The sequence below is a fragment of the Anas platyrhynchos genome, chromosome 3 (assembly GCF_047663525.1).
Source record: "Anas platyrhynchos isolate ZD024472 breed Pekin duck chromosome 3, IASCAAS_PekinDuck_T2T, whole genome shotgun sequence".
In the NCBI taxonomy this organism is placed as follows: Eukaryota; Metazoa; Chordata; class Aves; order Anseriformes; family Anatidae; genus Anas; species Anas platyrhynchos.
This window is the reverse complement of record NC_092589.1, coordinates 62,643,530-62,663,766: the sequence shown is the minus strand read 5'-3', so window position 1 is coordinate 62,663,766 and position 20,237 is coordinate 62,643,530.

The following is a 20,237-nucleotide window of genomic DNA, read 5'->3' as shown; positions in this document are numbered from 1 at the left end:
TTCCATTACATCAAAACTATCTACAATATTCCATAACACACTGATTTTTAACAGATGAAAGTTGTAGATACTGCAATATCTCACTCTCCAGCCCTCCTTTCCTAATCTCCTTCCCATATGTTAGGGATGTCAGTGGTACAGAAACAGATCCTCTGTGCACAGAGTTTGTGAACCAAGATACTGAGTGTAATAGGAGGGAGAGGCAGCTGAGATCCACTATTACTGTATGAGGAACCTGGCCATGTATTTGGTAGCATTCTGCCACTGCTAGAAAAGGCTGTGTTGTTACAAGAATAGGAGGATGGTGGCCTGATTTCCTCCCTACCGTGTGTCTGTGTTTGAAAACACAGAGTCTGTTGGATGCATGCAGGTCAGATGGAGAGAGGAGCTGGAATGGAAAATCCTCCCACTTTGAAGTGTTTTCTTTTTCAGTGCAAACTGGCTCAAATTAGTTCAGCATCAGTGAATTAGATGGCTATGGTCCTTGAATGGAAAATCATTTCTGGATAAATTTGAACCAAAATATATTATGGCCTAACTCCTTGCTGCTAATGCTTATGTATGTGCTTGAACTGGAATTTCCTTGATTCAAGCAACCAGTGAGATTAACATGAATTAAGTTAAACACTTATATTAGCATTTGCTGAGGTCTAGGATCTTGATTCAATAAGCAATCTCTTCCTCAGCTCAGACATAATCTTTGGTCATTAGTGTCCTGACCTAATGTGCTACAAAGATGCTATCTGGGGGGTGAGACAAAACACCTAATTATGCTTCATATTTGCAACACTAAGTATGCGTATCTGGCTAGTGACCATATCTCAGCTGAGTCTTGGCATCGTCTTTCAACGTGATTATTCAGTTTTGGACTATGTGAGAATCCAGGCTGGGTTCACAGGTGTTTTAAGAAGATAAATGCAGATAAATTGCTTTGACGGTGTCTGAATTCTAAATGTGGTTCCTTGGCTTGTCTGTTTTCAGTCCCTGAAAGCACTGCCATTTTCTGTCAGTCAGATCCCTCAATCTTAACACAACATATCTCAATCTAATAATGGTCTGCTTCTCTCATCTGATCTGGGAAGTGGTTTTGAAGCACTTCTTCTAATGAAGTCTCCCTGTAGTAGAAGTACTTCCACTTTTTTGCCTCAGATCATATTCAGCTCCATTCTCTTCTTCCGGTTGAACTCCAGGAAACTCTCTTGTCTGGAGTAGGAGAAGCTCATTCAATTTCATCCTCTACTGAAAGGCATGTCCAACAAATTTAGATGTGAATACCATAAATACCAGGCAGTAGGGTACTCTGTGATTCTATTTGATGATATGAATAATAAACTGCTGTGAATAATTGCAAGTTCATTAGGTCGGAGAGAGAGATTGCACTATAAAACACTGTTTTTGCAAGAGGCTGTCTCAGAATATGTAATACTAATGTAGTTTAACGGTTATCTATGAGGTAAGAAATGTTGCTTTCTCTTCTTACAGGAAAAGAAAAAGAGTCAAATCTCACATTCTTCCTTGTCTGGTCCTATTTCTGCTGGCCCTGTATTGCTGCAGAAAAGTCGCCATGGCTGCAGTTCATGAGAATTTTGCACAGCACAGGCAGCTGGTGTTGGAAGAGAGCTGAAGACTGTGACTTGTGATCAAAAATCACCAGTTCCCATCAGTCTGGAGACTAGGAAAAGGTGGGAATTCAGATAATATTATATGTTAGTATATAGTACATAGCATATGTATTATACGTATATTATAATATAATTAAAGGTACACTGGCTTTTGTGGATCCAGTTGATAATGATTTAGACCTCTCTGCATATTGTGAAAGGAGTGTAGGATTCTTACCTTTCAGGCAGTGGAGTTCACTAGGACATCTAAAAGAGAGGTGCTGCAGTACCACACTGAATATCCCATCCTGAACATCAGTCTTCTAGAAGCTTAATTCCTTTTGATTCAGAAGAGTATAGGTGCTTTTTATAAGCTTAACCCTGTGATCTTAGGTCACCCTGTCTTCAGGGCAGGGACCTGCTACTTCTGGCTGCTGAGGAATATCTATTCCCAGAGTTTATAATAATAGTGAATACAATGGCATTCAGCAACTTGTTGTCAACCTAACTACAAAGCTTAGCACCTGGCCTAGAAGTATTTGTTTATTTCATGTTTCCTCTCTGCATAGACCGTTATATTTTGTTGGAGAGCAAAAGCTTCATCTCTATCTCCCTCCAATGGTAAACTTTGGTAATTTCTTTTGCAGACAGAAAAACATATTCAAAGATGCTATAGCACTTGCTGTTTATGGATTATTTTTTTCCAATATGATGAGTAGAGGGAGAGATTGACAATTTCAAAAGTTGAATGCTCATCTCATTAGAGCATGGAGTCTCTTTGAAAGAGTAATTCCCATTTATCAGGTAAATATGGTTTTAGATATGATAGAATTAGAGGACTGAATCAGTGTCACTCAGGCTGAGCAGGAGCTCAGCAGGTCCCTAGTCCAACCCATTGCTCCCCACAGGGCCAGCTGTGGGGCTGGACCAGGTTACTCAGGGCTGTGCCCACTTGGGTGTGCAAACCCCCACAGAACCTGCTCCGCTGCCCGCAGCCCCACCACAACAACCCTTCCCTTACAGTCTCAGCCTCTCTTCCCAAGGCCTGCCCGTTGTCTGTTGGCCTTCCACCACGCACCCATAGCTGTGTCTCCTCCACTGCTTCCCCACGGGGGCTGCTGGCAGCCCTCAGCCCCGTCTCATCTCTCAGCTCCTGGCCCCAGACCTGCTCTGGCCTGGCCATGCCAAGCTTGCTCCAGTTTGCCACTGTCTTTCCCACCCCAGGGGCCCTGACTGGAGGCAGTGTCCACACATGGTCTGACAAGTGCTGAGCAGAGAGATGGCATAATCTAGTAGCTGTGCTCCTGTTAATGTCACAAAATGTCATGCCTTAGAAGGCCTTCTCATGTTTTTTCCATGCCAATGTGAATGGCAGGACATCTCCCTCCTCCCAACATCTGGATGAAGACAGCTGGTAGTACAGCCCCACCAGTGGCCAGAGGGCAGGGGACAGTCACCTCTCCCTGCCCGCAGGGAGAAGTACTCCTGTGGCAGCCCAGCTCCCTTACCAGCCCTTTCATTTCAGGGTGTGAAAAGGGGCCATGCCAGGGCAGAAGCTCTCACTCAGAGCATGTATCTTTTACTGAAAATGTGGAAAATATGAACATAGCTCAGCTGAGAACACAGATCACACAAGTCAAGGTCAGGTCTTGCTGTGGTTTCACCATTTCCTGGTAGCAGTGGCAAGAATTTCCATGCTTTTTGGATCTGATTTTCATTTGGAAAGTATGTAAATGTCTATTTTCATTGCTTGTACCAGCTTAATCAGAAACTCATGCTAAATAAGATGGGCATTTTCCAGAATTTTCATAAATAGTGAAGCTCTCGTAGTTCACTCAAGAGGTGCTAAAAGAGAGAGAGATTTGGCAGCATAGCTTTGAAACAGCCCAGTGTAGCAGTTATTAGCTGTGATAATACAGTGTGTGGCACTCATAGGCCTGCATGAGATTAAAAAAGCCATGATATTAGACTCCAAAACATCCTTATTACCAGTCCCATTTTTTCCCTCATTACTGTTACCCTTGTCTCCTCATGTCATTCTATGGCTTAGCCAGTAACAAGGTAGTCTAGTAAATAATAAACCACCAAGAATAATGCATGCCAAATGGTGAAGAGATTTGGAATATTAAGTGTTCGCTATGAAGTTTTTGCAAATAGACTGAAAGAATAAAGCATTTGCAATTTACTTCAGGAATTAAAAACATGCTTGTGCATATGCATATGAATGTACACTGTAAGATGTGACATAAAATTTAAGGGAAATTTTTTTCACAGAATCTGATTTTAAAAAAGGGACTTTTAAGAAACACCTCTGAGAATGACAAGTCTCAGTCACAATGACTGTCAAGAAGTCTGAAGCATCACTCCAGCTCTCTCTAACAAACAGGCATTGTTTGTGAGATACTCAAACATCTTAAATTCTCAACATTTAGATGTGGAAAAAGAAAAAAAAAATGCAAGCAAAGCCAAAGCATTTTGGTGCCCCTTGGTGAAATATAACTATGATTTCCCTCCCCCTCCTACCTTGAGCAGATAGCAAGCAGCAAGCTCAAGACAGCATCAATAAAACTGAAGAATCAAGACATTTTGCAAAGGGCATCTGACTGTTTGAAATATGTAAGGAAGCAAAGTTTGCATATTTTTCTGTCAGAAGAAATCTAAAAACCTCATTCCCTCTTCCTCAGCACCTGTGACTTGTGGAGGTTAGGATCCCTGAGAGGGCTGACACAAGCCAGCTGTGCCTGGCATGAAGCAGTTGTGCTGGGCTTTACCAGATGTGCTTAGGCTTTACCAAATATCCAACACAAGAGCTACCCTATCACAATATGTAAGCATAGGATATGGTTCCCCTTCTTTTTCTCCCCTAAAAGATTAATTTCCTCGTGGCAACAGAGCAGGTCTATCATCTGATTGCTCCATACCATGATCCTCTATCCAAGACAATGTCTCTGGGGACACAACGCTACAGTATTCCCAAATTTGATCAATAAATAACAGATAATATAAAGCACTCTATCTATTTATTGCAGGTAAATTGCTGTGGGCTGAACACTAAGCATGTAGTGAGCTAGATGTCATTTTTCTTACTATCTTTTTTTATGTCTTTGAGCTGCTGGTGTTATTGACTCTTCCATTTCCTCCTGCATCTTTCTGTGATAAGTCAGTCTTAGAAAGAGTATTATGCCAAATCTAAAGAACACCCTATTTAAAATTGTTGTGGTATAAAGATCTATCTCCCAGACTTTCTGTGGACTGTGGACTAATCATATTTTAAAGCCTCAATATTTCAAATTATACTATTTCACAAAAACAGGTGCATAGACTAAATTCAGGAACAGCCCAGTATATTAACTTTAAAAAATATAGACTAAAAGGATGTGATATTAATTGAGCAGTTGACCCTCATTTAATGTTCACCCTTACTAACTGATTATTTTACTAGCACTACTTACTATTATAAACGGTAAATCATAAATTGTATATAAACAATAATGTGAAGCTCCAGTTTTATGTAAGCAATCTAAGTAATTGTGAGGAAGTGTTTATCCTAGGTAGAAACCTTTTGTTATGATGAATGTTATTATCCCTTGTAATCTGGACAGTTTACAACTGCCCTAGTAACTTAAAAAGAAAAGGGATACCCATCTGAAGCCCCAAGAGGCTGGCATTTTCAAGTGAGGAGGTACACAAAAAAATCAAGCTGGGACCAGTATTTCCTAGCTCTAGGGTCTTGTATGCAGTACATTTCCCCTGGTCTAAATAGCTTCTTAATTACTTTCGCTAGTAAATTTTCATGCTCAGCAACCTAAGCTGCATGACAATAAAAAATATGGTGATACTTAAACAAGAACACATTCTCAGCAAGAACACTCTGTCTCTAACTTAAAATACTATTATTGAACATATGCTAGTAATTTTATATGAAGCAATCTGTGGGCATGTGCATTTTATAGTATCTTTTAATGACAATAATATAATATCTTTTAATGAACATTATCAGAACACAGTGAAAGCCTGGGAGATATCTTTTAATGACAAGCAGAAGGGATTATATGTCTAAGCAAACAACACTAATGATTTGTTTTCTTGCTGAGACAAAAATTATTAAATGGATGCGTGGCTGATTGATGTGGTACTTTCCTATCTGTACTCTGACCTGTCTTCTCTCCAGCACTGCAGTTAAGTATTGCTTGAATTTTAACTGCTCTGAGCTGAGATACTCTCTGATGTATTTGAGAAAGTTTCAGCACAATATTATTCCAAACTTTAAAAGAAATGTATTATACTTTATTCAGTATGCAATTTATACTTTATATAATACATAATGTGTTAGCGGAAATACATTACAAAGAGTTCTACAAAGGAGCAGAGCAAATGGGAAGACAGTCTAAAGAGAAATACCACGCTGAACAAGCAGTTAAAGGTCTGTCCGAGTCCTGCCATGGGCGGCTCTGAAACACATTATAGCACATAGTGTTCTCTATGGCAGGATCCCACAGGCATACAAGAGAACAAATATTTATTTCACAAATTTGGACCCTGTGGTGGAACATAAACATTTTGTATGTTGCCCGTAGACATTATCACAGAGCCAATATTACATTTCTCAGAAATCAATCACCTAGGATGCATTTTGTACTGAGACACAGAGTAGGCTAGGAGTAAGAATGCTATGTATTTTGATAATAATCCAAATGTAAGTATAGGTGTATCCCCCTGCAGTCTGCTAGAGCTCTGAGTAATTTGAGCACTGGCCAATCACATCAGTATTGTACTGTTTATGGTCCATTCCTCACATTCATAGCCAGCCCTGGAGTCGTCTCTTTTTGGACTGTCCAAGTGAGCTGGGTGTTCTTGGCCAAGGAATGGGTGTTTTTCCACAGCTGGGACAGGAAGGACTCAAGTGGGTACTCATGAATGGGAGGAGAACTGGACAGGTTTCCACAGCTGGAAGGAGGTAACTTCTGGTCAGTGGTAAACTGTCACTGGAGAAAGATCTGTATGTACAGGTCTTTCATAGATGAATTGACAAAAACCCTGGCAGGGACCACATTCATATCTCCTCTGAAAAGTTTGGCATTTGAGATGCCACATGGAGGTCTTAACTGAGTCATGAGGGATCTGTAGTTTTGCATGTTTCCAGAGATACATCCACAATGGGGAGGACGTCAAGTGTGATCTCTAAAAAAATCCAGGATGCACGATTGCACTGCATCTAATGCCATACTAACCCCAATCCACTTGTTCATTTTTCCATTAACTAGAGGCAAAGCTACCCCGCCCACAGCACAACACTTTGACCTTCCCTTTGGAGTATCAGATAACTGAAAAACATTCACTCTGTGACCACAAGGAGCATCCATTTTATAAGCTGAAACAAAATATCCCATTGGTCATAAAAAATGTTATTTAGCCCACTTTAAAGCCAGGTGTCCAGTCGACTGTGTAAAAAGTATGGCATGAATTGCATAAGCGACTACAAAAAGAATTATTTTTGTTCTCAAATTATTGCTACAGGAATAGCTACAAATCACTCTGTGTTACCTTACAATGTAATAGGGGAACTGTTTATAATTTTGTTTTCCACAGATCAAGTTCCCGTCACCTCTTCTGAACCAGCCATCTGCAAGTTTTGCGGTTTTTCATGGTTGCACTGGTAGGACAAATTAGGGCTAATTTAGAAGCTATTCTAACTTGTAATCTCCCATCCAATATACTAAACTCTTCTGTTGCCTAGAACTGGCCAGGAGCAGACCACCCTTTCTCATCTTAATGTCACAGATCCCAGGAGAAGTAGAATAAGGCACTAAAAGGCCATTTGTGTTAGTTTTATAATGTTCTTGTTGTAAAGGAATTACCCAGAATGAATATTGGAGGAATATTGAGGACTGTTGGCATTTACGCAGGCATGCTGAGAGACCTTGACTGGAGACCAAACCGTGGTTCCCTATTCCCTTAATGGTGCTGAATGTCCAAAAAAGGATTTACCAAACTTGCACCCGTTGCTTACACCTCTAATACCCTTGTGGGCTGACAGAATAAAAAGAACTTAATTGGTTGAGAAGAGCAGCATAATGAGAAGAGATCTTTTAAGAGACACCAATGCTACTTGGATTAATGTCACCTAGTATAAGGGTGAGTCTGAAGCTTGTTTCCTTAAGCTACCAGTGATAAAGAGAAGTAGAATGCTCAGAAGACAGTTCAGCACATCTGGGACCATGGAATCACAGAATGGTTTGGGTTGGAAGTGATCTTTAAAGTACCATCCAGTTCCAACCCCCCTGCCATGGACAGGCACACTTCCTACCAGACCAGGTTGCCCAAAGCCCCACCCAGACTGGCCTTGAACACCCGCAGGGATGGGGCACCCACAACTGGTCAACCTGTTCCAGAATCTCACCACCCTTATGGGAGAGAATTTCTTCCTTATATCTAACCTAAATTTACTCTCTCTCAGTTTAAAACTGTTACACCTTGTCCTACTGCTACTGATCTGAGTAACGTCTTTGACACCCTCTTCCTGTGGATTATAGAGGAAATCTAATGGACTTCTTCTGTTCTTTACTGTCCACCCTCTTACCACCTTAAACAACTTGGTATTATCAGCAGACTTAGGCACTTCACTTCTTAGCCTCTTTCCAGAGCATTTCTGGATATATTGAAAAATGCACAGATGCTTGCAGTAATCCTTTAATGGTCTCTTTTGTTAAATGTTAACACAGCTCTCTGGATGTTATATATTTTTGTCCTTAGCTGAAGCTGGGGTGGTAATTTCAATCTTCCATTAAATAATCACCAATGGTATCTAAAAATGTGAGTCCAGCTTAATGTCCCTGTGCTACATTTGCCTACTTTATATGGCAACTGAAGAATCCAATTACATTTATGTGCTGTGCCCTCACTATGCCTGATCTCCTGCTGCCACCCAGGTCAGTAGAGAAGCAGGTGATCGGACTATATCCTTCTTCTTGGGCCTGAATCTCAATCCAAACAAATCAAATGGGTTCTCTGGTATTCGCCAATGGTGTTAGTTTACTCCTTTGAGTTGATTCTAAGTTGTCCATGAAAACAGTGCTACTGTACTACCAGTATGTTTTTTTCTTATATTTTCTGTACATCCTGTGTTTGTATCCCAGTGTTTAATCATCTGTCTTCCTAATTTAGAGTTTCCTGTAAGACAGTGTCTTCATGGAGAGCTAAACATAGCAATTCCTCCATCCCATTTCTTTGTCTTCTCACACTTGAGTATAAGTACAGGTGTTATTGCTCTGCTTCACCATTTGGCATTCTGTTTCAACTGCCTGTGCTGTCCACTTTATGTTTGATGGTTTTCATCCTCTTCCAGATTCTTAATTTGAGGACAGACAATTCATGTGTGAAACATGAAATGTAGTGGGAAACACCATCTAGAACCTTGTGCTCTCCCATATGTATTGGTTTTCCTATACTAATCAGCTTAAAATCTCATTTAGAGCCTTGCTTTTCAGGACCAGCAACTTGGTTCAGATGAACCTCATTCTTTTCATACAATTATCCTCAGAGTATATCAAGTACTTCATCAGCTGGAAACCACCTTCCTTCTGGTAATCTGCTGCCTCCCATTTTACCCCTCTTTTCTTTCTCCAGGAGATAGTTCAAAGGACGCTGCAGTAGAAGTCTTTGCTTTCAATAGCCTTAACCTTTGAGCCTGTAACTTTTCTCTTGCCCTTTGCCATAAGAATGGTACCTGTAAGGACCACAGCTGTAGAGTCAGCTGGGTAAAGGGAAATTTTGTGTTCAAGTGCAGCCTTGTTGTTTATCAAAAATCTAACTACTGAAAGGGCGCAGTTGCATCTAACATAGATAAACATACACAAAGTCATTTTTCTGGTGATTTCCTCAAATATTTTCACTCTGCAGCCTGTTTGCTTACAGTTTGAGAGATTACTACTGCCTTTACTACAAGGTCAGGGACAGATGACTTTAATCAAAGAGAATTCAACTGTAGACTTGCCAAATTACTGCTTGTGGTATATGATGTAGCACTAAAAAAAAAAAAAAAAAAAAAAAAAAAAAAAAACCCACAACCAGAAGAATGAAAAGAAGGCTTTATAATAGGTTTCTTTGAATCTTTAAAATCAGAAATTTTAAAGTGAGTTCTAGGAGCAAGTCAGGGAAATACTGACCAAGATATCTGGTTAATATGAACTGGAAGAAATTATGGTAAAAAATGGATTGAAATTGGTGCGTTGATGTGGCAGGAGGAGACACACTTCAAAATGAGACTTCCCTGAAGAACTGAACATCAACAGCTTCTTACAGGAGAGCAGAGATATGCAGGAGCTTCTCAATGAGAAGTAAGTGAGTTCATAGTCTAGACAGGTGGAGTGAGAATGATTTACAAAGGAGATTTATAAAATCATGAATGGTGCTATAAATGTGAATAAGAATTTATATTTATATTCTATAGGCTTTTTTTAAAAAAAGGTTATATGTCTGTAGTATGCATGAATCTGTATCAGCATTGTGATTTCTGAAGATCTACAATGGTATGAAAAAAAATTTTCAGAAATTATTACCTTTTCTCTTCACCTATGCTTTTAAGCACACAATCTGGGATGAGTAACACATGCTTGTCAGAACTCCAGGGCACCAAAATTCCCCTCAAGGAAACGGAGTTAATAAATGACCAGTTACTCATTTCCATGGACAATCAATAGGAAGATTGCTTGAAACTGTCAAGTAAAAATTCAGGGAGTCAAAATCTTGAGATGTTGTTGTTGTTCTAATTGTTGTTTGTGATGTTGTTATTAATTGTTGGTGCCTTGAAAAGAATCACAATTTACTTTTTTTTTTTTTTTTTTTTTTAACACACTCTTGTGTATTAAAATAGAATAAAATACTATAAATCCTTCATGTGTTTATAAGAAATAAAATTGTTCTTTGCAAAACTTCTGTATCTCACAACAGATGTGGTCAATACACTAATTTCAGTGGGGTTTAATGATGTACACTTTCACACATTTAAGATAAACTGTTCTGCAACACTTGTGAGTTAAAGAAGAACTCATAAACAAAGAGAAAATGGTACCTAAAACTAATCTGAAATTGGTTTAAATCAATTTGAAGACCATGGTCTGTCTGGGTAAGCTTAGACACAGACATATTAGCTCAGTCTGCATCCAGGTGCATCAGAAAAGTCCAAGAAACTTCAAGGAAGCAATGATGTTTCAGGCTAACTGCTTATCAGATATGCCAGTTGTCTCTTTTCTCTATCTCTTAGCCAAACTCTCAGCCTAAGGACTTAGCAGACAGCACTACGTGTGTGCTGCTGTTATCCTTACAGCAAGCCAGTCACTTGGTACTGAATTGTGCTATGTGGTGACAGAAACAGCATCCTGCAGATAATGGAATTATAGGTTCCTCTACAACCTCTGTGTGTGCATAGAGAAACATACAGTGTGGGTGTTACGAAGAGAGAGAAAAGGATAGACAAAGAAGAGGGAGAGAGGGAGAGAGAGGGAGAGATTGAGCATTTGATATTGATTAAAATTCTCTATCGGGCTAGCCACTGTACAAAGAAAATATTTTCCTCATCAGTCTGCTTTTGCAGTTTTTTTCCAAACTGCTGCTTGAAGAAAACAGGAAGAAAAATCCCTCTGTTTTCCAGATATTCTACCAGCATGCCAGCCTTTTCCTAGGTCATCATGTCAATCTTGCTGATTGTTCAGCCCACTGTGATCTGCGTAAGTTGTTTTAGCAGTTGTGTACCAACAGCAAACATTCGTTTTTTGCTTTCCTGTGTCACTGAGCTGCTCTCTTTACCCAGGAGCTCCTGGCCAGCTGCCACAGACAGCAGACTCACCACCTTGACTCGGTCATATTTATTAACTCAGTCTAGATAAACACAGCTGATCAGCAGCAGCCAGGGTACCTTACTCAGCTATTTTTCCTGACAAACTCTAGCCATAGTGCGTAACTGTGTTATTGACTTGAAGGGTGACTACCTCCATAGAGCTCTGGAGGAAGGCGCGGTGTCAGTAAGCAAAAGGTACAAAAACACAAGACTCCAAAACAAGCCCTGAGAGCCTCTACAACTCCTAGGAAACAACCTTTTCCAGCTTGACTGAAGAAAGCGTGAATTAACAGACGTAAGCTTAATTAATTCACTGGTTCCAATGGAAAATGACATTTCTTGGCCCGCCCAAAGAAAGGAAAGAATCTATGTGTAAAGAGGGGAAAATATTACAGCCAAAAGAGCATAATTATCTTCAGGGAGGGTGATTAATTGCCTGAGAATTATATGGTCTGAAAGACGATGTTTAAATCTTTAGTAAGCACGTAAGTCCAGTTCATAACAAATTTCCTTGAACGTAACTTTTGCCACACTTGTCAGTCCTGTTTTCAGCTCAGAGATGCTAGCCTGTCTTGCATGGAAGCTGCAATTACAGAAAGATATGGGTATCTGCAGCAGGGAAAAGAGTGCCCCAGCAGCTCGTTGCAGCTGTAGTGATGCTTCTCACATGCAGCCATTCTGTGGTGGGCACGGATACAGTGTTCGCAGCAGGTTGAGGGAGGAGATTCTCCCTCTCTGCTCTGCTCTTGTGAGACACCACCTGGAGTATTGTGTTCAGCTTTGGGACCCCAGCATAAGGACATGGAAGCATTAGAAAAAAGTCCACAGAAGGGCCACAAGGATAATCAGAAGGCTGGAACTCCTCTCCTGTGAAGACAGGCTGAAAAAGTTGGGGTTGTTCAGTCTGGAGAAGAAAAGGCTCCAGGGAGAGTTCATAGAGGCCTTCCAGTGCCTATAGGGGGCCTACAGGAAAGCTGGGGAAGGACTCTTATTGAGGAAGAAATTCTTCACTTAGAGGGATGTGAGGCCCTGGCACAGGCTGCCCAGAGAAGCTGTGGATGCCCCATCCCCAGAAGTGTTCAAGGCCAGGCTGGATGGGGCTTTGGGCAACCTGGTCTGGTGGGAGGTGTCCCTGCCCATGGCAGGAGGTTGGAACTGGATGGTCCTTAAAGTCCCTTCCAACTCAAACCATTCTACAATTCTGTGATGATTTTCAAAGGAAAATACTGAGAGTCAGAAAGTCAAAACAGTGAGCACAATGATTGCATGCTGTCATCCAGACCGGAAGATGTTTAACTTTCTGTCACTGAATCAAACGATTCTGTCATGTGTTTTCTGGTTTCCATTTTTGTCTTAAACAATATAACTAGATGATTTATGAAATACTCTGAGCAGGGAATATCATAGCACTGCTAAATGAGGCACATTAGTTTGATTGGTATTGGTAGGGCAACTTTAGTTACCAGCAGAGATCCATTGTGGGAGGAAGGTGAATGGAGTCTTTCCACTACGGACAGCTGTAACATCAGGCCTTTTTAGTTTAATTATTTAAAATAGTTCTCAGATGGGATCTGTATGGAAGTCAAAGCTACAATATCTCTATTCAGGGTAAAAAAAGCTGTTTTTCACCCTGAATATAGATATTTTTTCCTGTGTTCATACCTCTGATGTTATGAGCTAGGTTTTACCCTTGATGTGATGCCCACTCGTATTTCTTCCATGACTGCCTGCAGCATGGCTAAAGGCAAGGGAAAGTGAGAGAGCCTGTGTATCCAGTCATCCACCCACCAGAGCATGGGACTGAAAGCAGAAAAGGAAGATGTTCAAAAGCAGTTCAAATCCCAGTCCAAATTCACTGAATAAATTTACAGAACTGGGTAAAATATTCCCTTTTACCTTCAGACCTGCTGTCTCAGCTCTGGAGTCATAACAAGGTGGCTTTGTTTTTGTGATCCAGGCTCCAGTTTGATGAAGGCAGTCAGTCAGCTGCCCTTGCCTATGGTGGCAGGGAAGGGGAGGTTGCTTTCTCCGGGACAGGCAGTGGGAGCTGGATTTAGGTGTACCATGCACACCTCCGAAATTCCTAATTTTCTACTACTTTGGTGTTATTTCAGCAAGCATGAGCCTTTTCCATGGAAGATATGTTACCACAGAAACAATATGCAATATTTTCCAAGTAATTTTTCCATCACCTACTACCTTAAAAAAAAAAAAAGTTGATAGTGTATTGTTATCGTTTATTCTGTTCCATGATACAATTGCTTGAGAATAGAGCAGAAAAGAAATAAAGGAAAACTATAGCTGCGAGTGTGATTTTCCAGGTGATTTATATTTGAAAGCCTGCTTTCTCATTAAAAGAAAAACAAGCAAACAAACAAAAGAAAGAGGACCTCTTGACTATAAAACTTAAAAGTGAATTAAGAGTAAACATGTGGTAAAGTCTGGATACATCTAAGAAACCTGTGAAAAATATTGAATTCTAAGTCCTAGGTAACACTCGTAAGAGATGGGGAGGGACTCCTTATCAGGGAGTGTAGTGATAGAACTAGAAGTAATGCTTTTAAAATAAAAGAGGGTAGATTTAAATTAGATATTATGAATAAATTCTTCACTCAGAGGATGGTGAGGCACTGGCACAGGTTGCCCAGAGAAGCTGTGGATGCCCCACCTCTGGAGGTGTTCAAAGGCAGGCTGGATGGGGCTTTGAGCAACCTGGTTTGGTGGGAGGTGTCCCTGCCCATGGCAGGGGGTTGAAACTGGATGGTCTTTAAGGTTCTTTCCAACCCAAACCATTCTGTGATTCTGTGATAATCACAGTTCAGACAAATCTTGCTGTCTCTCCCTTGCATGATAAACATATTGAAGAAAAAGGAGGTCATAGTGAGAGGTGATATTTTATGTTGGATTATGAAGGGACATGTAAAGGTGCACTAATCTAATTTATTCCAGGTACTGCTGTATGTCTCCATAGGAGATATATTAGAAGAGAGGCAAAAATCACAAAATCACTATATAAAAATCTTGAATTATTTAGCTTTCCAGTAGAAGGACAATTGTAAAACCACCTATTATTACCCAGCTTTTCCAATTTACAGGTCCTATTCCTGGTTCTGTATAATTTTTCTGAACTCTTCACTTGGACAAAATTTTCCATGTCTAGTGTCTGCTTTAGGCTGCATTTTTCATGGAAAAATACATCCAAAAATGATTCACTCATTTCCAGGTAAGAGGTTAGTTAAAAATACGTTGTTTTTCACACAGTCAAAACGTTCTGGCTGCATTCCCCTGGAAAAGCACTCAAGTACCCCTCTCATTTGAAATATGTTGTAGATATTTGGCTTGGACAACACAAAAGCTGTTAGGAAAGGGGTGTTCAGGCAGTGCAAGTGGGCTTAGAGAACACTTTGGAATATTTTCAGCAAACCAGCAAGTCCGGTAGCCTCCCCACCAGGCTGCCGCCAGCAGATGTCTGTCAAACCTATCGTTGGGTCATGCATTGTTTTCCTTTCTTCGCCATCCACCACTCCTGTGCAGATCCCTGCAGACTGTTGACATCTGGGGGGAAGAAGTCAGCATTTCTGTGTAGCCAGGCTTCCTCTAGCTGGCAGCTCTCTGTGACTTTGTGTGTGCCAGGTGCCAGCAGACCATGTGTCACAGCCCAGCTAGAGGAGCATTCTGTGCTAGACACATGTATGTATTTCTCACTAGTGGACCTTTACCATGAACAGACACAGAAGGGAACAGGACTGCACCATTTGTGCAGTCTGCCTTTGTGTAGAGTGTGACTGTCAGTCTTATTTGTGGGGACAGACATCTCTATTTGAATATATATATTCTGTGTGTGCCTGTTGGGGATGCACACTCAGCCTTGCTGCCAGCTGGACCTGGGGACACTCCACTTCGGCAGTCCCAACAGTACATGGTATTTCTCAATGTACAGCGAGCACCCTGTGTGCTAATGCGAAGATGAAGATGAAACGAGCAAATAACAGGCTGATAAAAATGATTAAAAAAATAATAATAATCTTTTAATTGTCCACATTAGGTAAAGACTGAAATGTTGTATTTAAACCCCAACCCCTGTCACTCCTTCAAGCGCCACCAGCCGCTGGCAGCCCCGAGCTCCGCGGGCTGGGACCCGACGAAGGCGCCAGCAGGCGGCAGCAGCGACGCACAAAATGGCGGCTGCGGGCGGGCCCGGCCGAGGGGCGGGCGGGGCGGACAAACGCCACAGGCATGGCCGCGGTTGTGCGCCCGGCGGCCACGGGGCGGCGGGGCCTTGGCGTTAGAGCCCTGCTTCGCGTTTGTGTTTCGTTCGTGCTGATCGTTTCGTTGCCGTGTGGGGCCGTGCCACGCTCTCAGCTAGTCCTATTTGCCTGCTTTCTGCTTGAAAAGTTTAAACGAGGAGTTTAAAAGGGGCTGTTCTGGTGATGGGGACTTTTGCCTGTGTAATGTTTTTGCTTTTGCTATGGGGTGGTTTAAACATTTTTTAAAATAACTTTATTTTACCAGTATAATTCTTCGGTGTGAGTGCACACTTTTGGCTCATTTTTTGTATCATTTATTTCATTTTCCTTCTGGGTGTAGGCCAAACATTGCAAAGGCGATTTAACACCATGTGGTGGTTTTACTGGGGTGGGCAGCCAAGTTCCACAGCAGCCGCTCTCTCACTCCCCCTCCTCAGAGGGAAAGGGGGAGAAAATGCAATGGAAAAGGGCTCAAAGGTTGAGATAAGGCCATGAAGATCGCTCAAGATAGGAAAAACAGACTAAGAGTAGGGAGACAGTAATAGTGCCTACTACTAATAAGCTAGAGAAGTGAGGCACAAAGGAGAAAAAAAAAAAAAAAAAAGGCTTTCCCCCATCCACCCTCTTCCACCCCCTCCCCTCAAGCAGCACAGGAGAATGGGGGCTCCCGTCTATGGCACTTCATTTCTGCTGCTCCCTCACGGTCACTCCCTGCCCCTGTTCCCCGTGGGGTCCATCCCATGGATGCCGTCCTTCCTGAACTGAGCCTGCGCGGGCTGCCCACAGGCAGCAGCTCTTCAAGCACTGCTCCCACACGGCTCTATCCCACGGGGTCCATCCCCCAGGAGCAAACTGCTCCAGCATGGGTCCCCTACGGGTGGCAGCTCCCCCCAGACCCGCTGTTCCTGCATGGGCTCTCTATGGGCCACAGCCTCCTCCAGGCCACATCCACCTGCTCCACCGGAGGCTCCTCCACCCATGGGGGGACTGCAGCGTGGAGATCTGCTCCATGTGGGACCCATGGGCTGCAGGGGGACAGCCTGCTCCACCAGGGCCCTCTCCACAGGCCACTGGGGAACTGCTGCTGCCTGCCTGCAGCACCTCCTGCCCTCCTGCTGCACTGACCTTGGGGTCTGCAGGGCTGGTTCTCACTCCTCTCTCTCTCCCAGCTGCCGTTCCCCAGCAGTTTATTTTCCCCGTCTTAAATATGCTCTCACAAAGGTGCAAACAATATCATTTATTGGCCTGGCTCTGGCCAGCAGCGGGGCCCTTACCTAAGATGGGGCGGCTTCTGGATTCTTCTCACAGAAACCACCTCTATGGCCCCCCTGCTACAAAAACCTTGCCACGTAAACCCACTACACACTATCCTTTCTAGTTCCCTGTCAGAAGAGGGCATTTTTCCCATCCTGTGAACTGGCTGTTTCAGCCTTTAAAAGCTTCAGATGCTGCATGCAAATCTCTCAGGAGGCAGCAGAGAGTGCTGTTCAATAAGCAGTTATTTTTTTCACTGTGGTACCTGTTTTAATGAAAAATCTAAAAGGGATAAAGAGTTACAGGACTCTCTGCTTGTAGAAAAGTGCCCACCATTCTTCGCAAACTAAGTGGTGTACCAACTAACAACTGATATAGGACCAAAAAGAGACATGAACAGCTTGTGTGTTACAAGCATTGCATCTCCCTGTGTGCTTGGCAAGTCGATTTCTGTCCTGCCTGGGTATATCAGCCGCACATTGCTTAAAGGTGAACAGGTGCATGTAGGGGGGAAAGATCCACAGCATAAGATGGGGAATGTGGCAGTTACCTGTTACCAAGTCCAGGATTCAGCCCTTTAAAATTTCTCCTCTGCTGCTACCCAGCTTCACATGCAGAGAAGCACCCACGTTGTGGTAGTTAGCAGGGCTAAACAAGCAAAATAGCCAACCAGAGTAAAGTATGTAGCTTTTCTTCTCAGGAGTGGAACGAAATGGAAAAATGTTAGTACTAAAAAGAAGATGGTTCTTGTGTCACACATGATGAGGTAGTAGAGGAATAGGAAAAATCTGTCTAGGGACACAGAATAGGAATGCAGGAATGGAAAACAGAGAAAGGAAATTATGGTAGGAATAAAGATGGGAACTAGGCCCAAATATATGAGGTTAACTCCCAGTCCAGCAAGTACTGATTAAAGGCAAATAAGTTTTACTTTTCCTGTTAATACAGAATTTGAAAACTGCTACTTTTGATGAAATACATTGGAAGAGCTATTCTCAATGAAAGTGACATTTTGGAGAGAACATTGTATAGGAGGATCTATTTTACTGTCCATTCTAGGTTTGAGGATGACTAATGGTTTAAAAAAAATATTTTTCCATTACAAAATGTTTTTCCCAGCTTGAAATGTCAAAAATTTCTAACCTGTTCCAATGTGAAACAAACACTTTTTAAAACAAATATACAGACAGGCACTCTATGAATCTGTATTAAAGTGAGGGGAGGGAGCAGAAAAACATTTCTGACTATTAATTTTGGTAAACAGGTTCTTTAGTGGAGTTTTGGTAATAAATATGATGCATGCAAAAATGCACATACAGAAGAAAAAAAAAAAAAAAAAAAAGAAGCACTCGGAAAAGGCATATTTTGTCTTTCTACTTACAAGGGAAGGTTCTTACCTGGTTACCAGACTATCTCCTACCAGTACAGGAATGTTCCATAAAGTAAACAACTGAAAGATTACATTTCACAGACAATAAAACCCTCAGGACTTCACATAGGAGATGAACAATCAGTTGGACAGCTTTCATAATCAGAAAGGCTTCTTCCCCATCCTAGCTAAAAACTGTTAACCTTTAGAGGTATGTTCATCTGGACATATATCTTTAAAAATTTCCTTTGTTGTCTGGTTCCTGTGCGCCCTTCTCAACTTTCTGACCTGCTTTTCATTATCTTGCCAGCCTTGAAGGTCCAAATTCTCTGCTGCTGAAGGATGAAGTAGACTCGTATAGCTCTATAATGGATTCCTATCACCTTATATCAGCAGTGAATCCAGCATGTCAAATCTAAAAACATGTCCAGGTTCAGTATTTCAATTACAGTCTCCCCAGAGATGAACAATCTGGAAGTTTCTCCCAGTTTTGTTGTATGATGCTACAAATAATGGCCAATACTTCAGCAGCTTTTACAGCATTCACAGCATATAGCAAACTTGTGATATGATGTCTAAACGACATGGATATTTATAGAAGTTTGTTATATTCCCCAGAAATGCCTTGCAAGGTTTTGGACAGGTTATGAACAAGTTTTTAAATCCTATCCCACTTTAATACCTTAAGACATTCTCCGATGACAACCTATCATACAATCTTAAAATGACCAGTCAAAAAGAAAAATATACTTCATGACATGCTCTTCCAGACGTGAGAGCAGAAGTGTTCAGTAAAATCAACATGAGACCCTTAGAAATGCTATTTGCCATGATGATTTATTTTTAATGCATGTTCTCTTGGGCTGATTATCTATGCTTAAATAAAACTGAAAGCCATTTGAGATGTCACATTATCCTTGCTCCTTCATAAAGCTATACTCTTCACAGCATTGTGTCAAGCTGTAAGAACTTTTTATTCTCTGATTCCTTAGTAAGGGTAGGGGAAGGAGTCAGCAGCTTGGATTTAGTCAGGTTTCCTTTCAAGAGTGAAAGTTTCCTTTTCCAGTGACAAATAGTTATATTTCTGTAAATTAACTGCAAACAGTGAAGTTAAATCATGATTAAATAATAACAATGTGCTGAGGACATGCTTGCCCAGACCTATAAAATTGAAAGTCAGAGTAATATTTTTGTTTTGGTGCTATTTTATAAGGGAATTGTAAACTACCTGCAATGAGTCTGTTTGGTGGTTAATTAGTAGAAGAACCACATTCAGCTTCCAGATGTTTCCTTGCTCACTAGGATGGAAGAAGCTGAAAGCATTTACAAGATGATATATATGTAACTCATGGGAGACATAAGTAGAAAAGGAGAGCACTGTCTCACAAAAGGCAATTTACTTTGCCAGCAACTCTCTGAATCTCAAGGAGTAGTTATAAAACCTGTTTGTGTTTTACAGTAAGGGTTTTCTGTCTCTCAGGGCTCACATCAATGCTACAGTAAAACCTTGTTAGTGAAAACCTTGTTAATAAAACCTTTGTTAGTGAAATCGTACTGAGTTGTCCTAGGTCAGACTTGATGCCTCAAATTCAATGTTTCACGAGTCTTCTGCATACAGAGTAGATGGGAAGTGTGAAAAGATATTTGCTTAAAGTAGATGCTTTGTTAGTATGAGTGTGCAAAATATTCCTTTACATGAAATACTGTCAGGGGAGAATTGTCCCTCCAGGGGGACCCATGTTCTGCACTGGCCTCCTCTGTTACAATGAGCAACCAGAGGCCTCAGCTGGCGTGAAGGTAGGAGGAGGGAATAATGATCGGCATCATTTAAGGATCTGTGACATATCCTAGGTAAAATCAACAGTATGTAGGAATGCATGATAGCTGGGGCTGCTATCTTTATCATGACAATAGGAACAGTTTCCCCCACC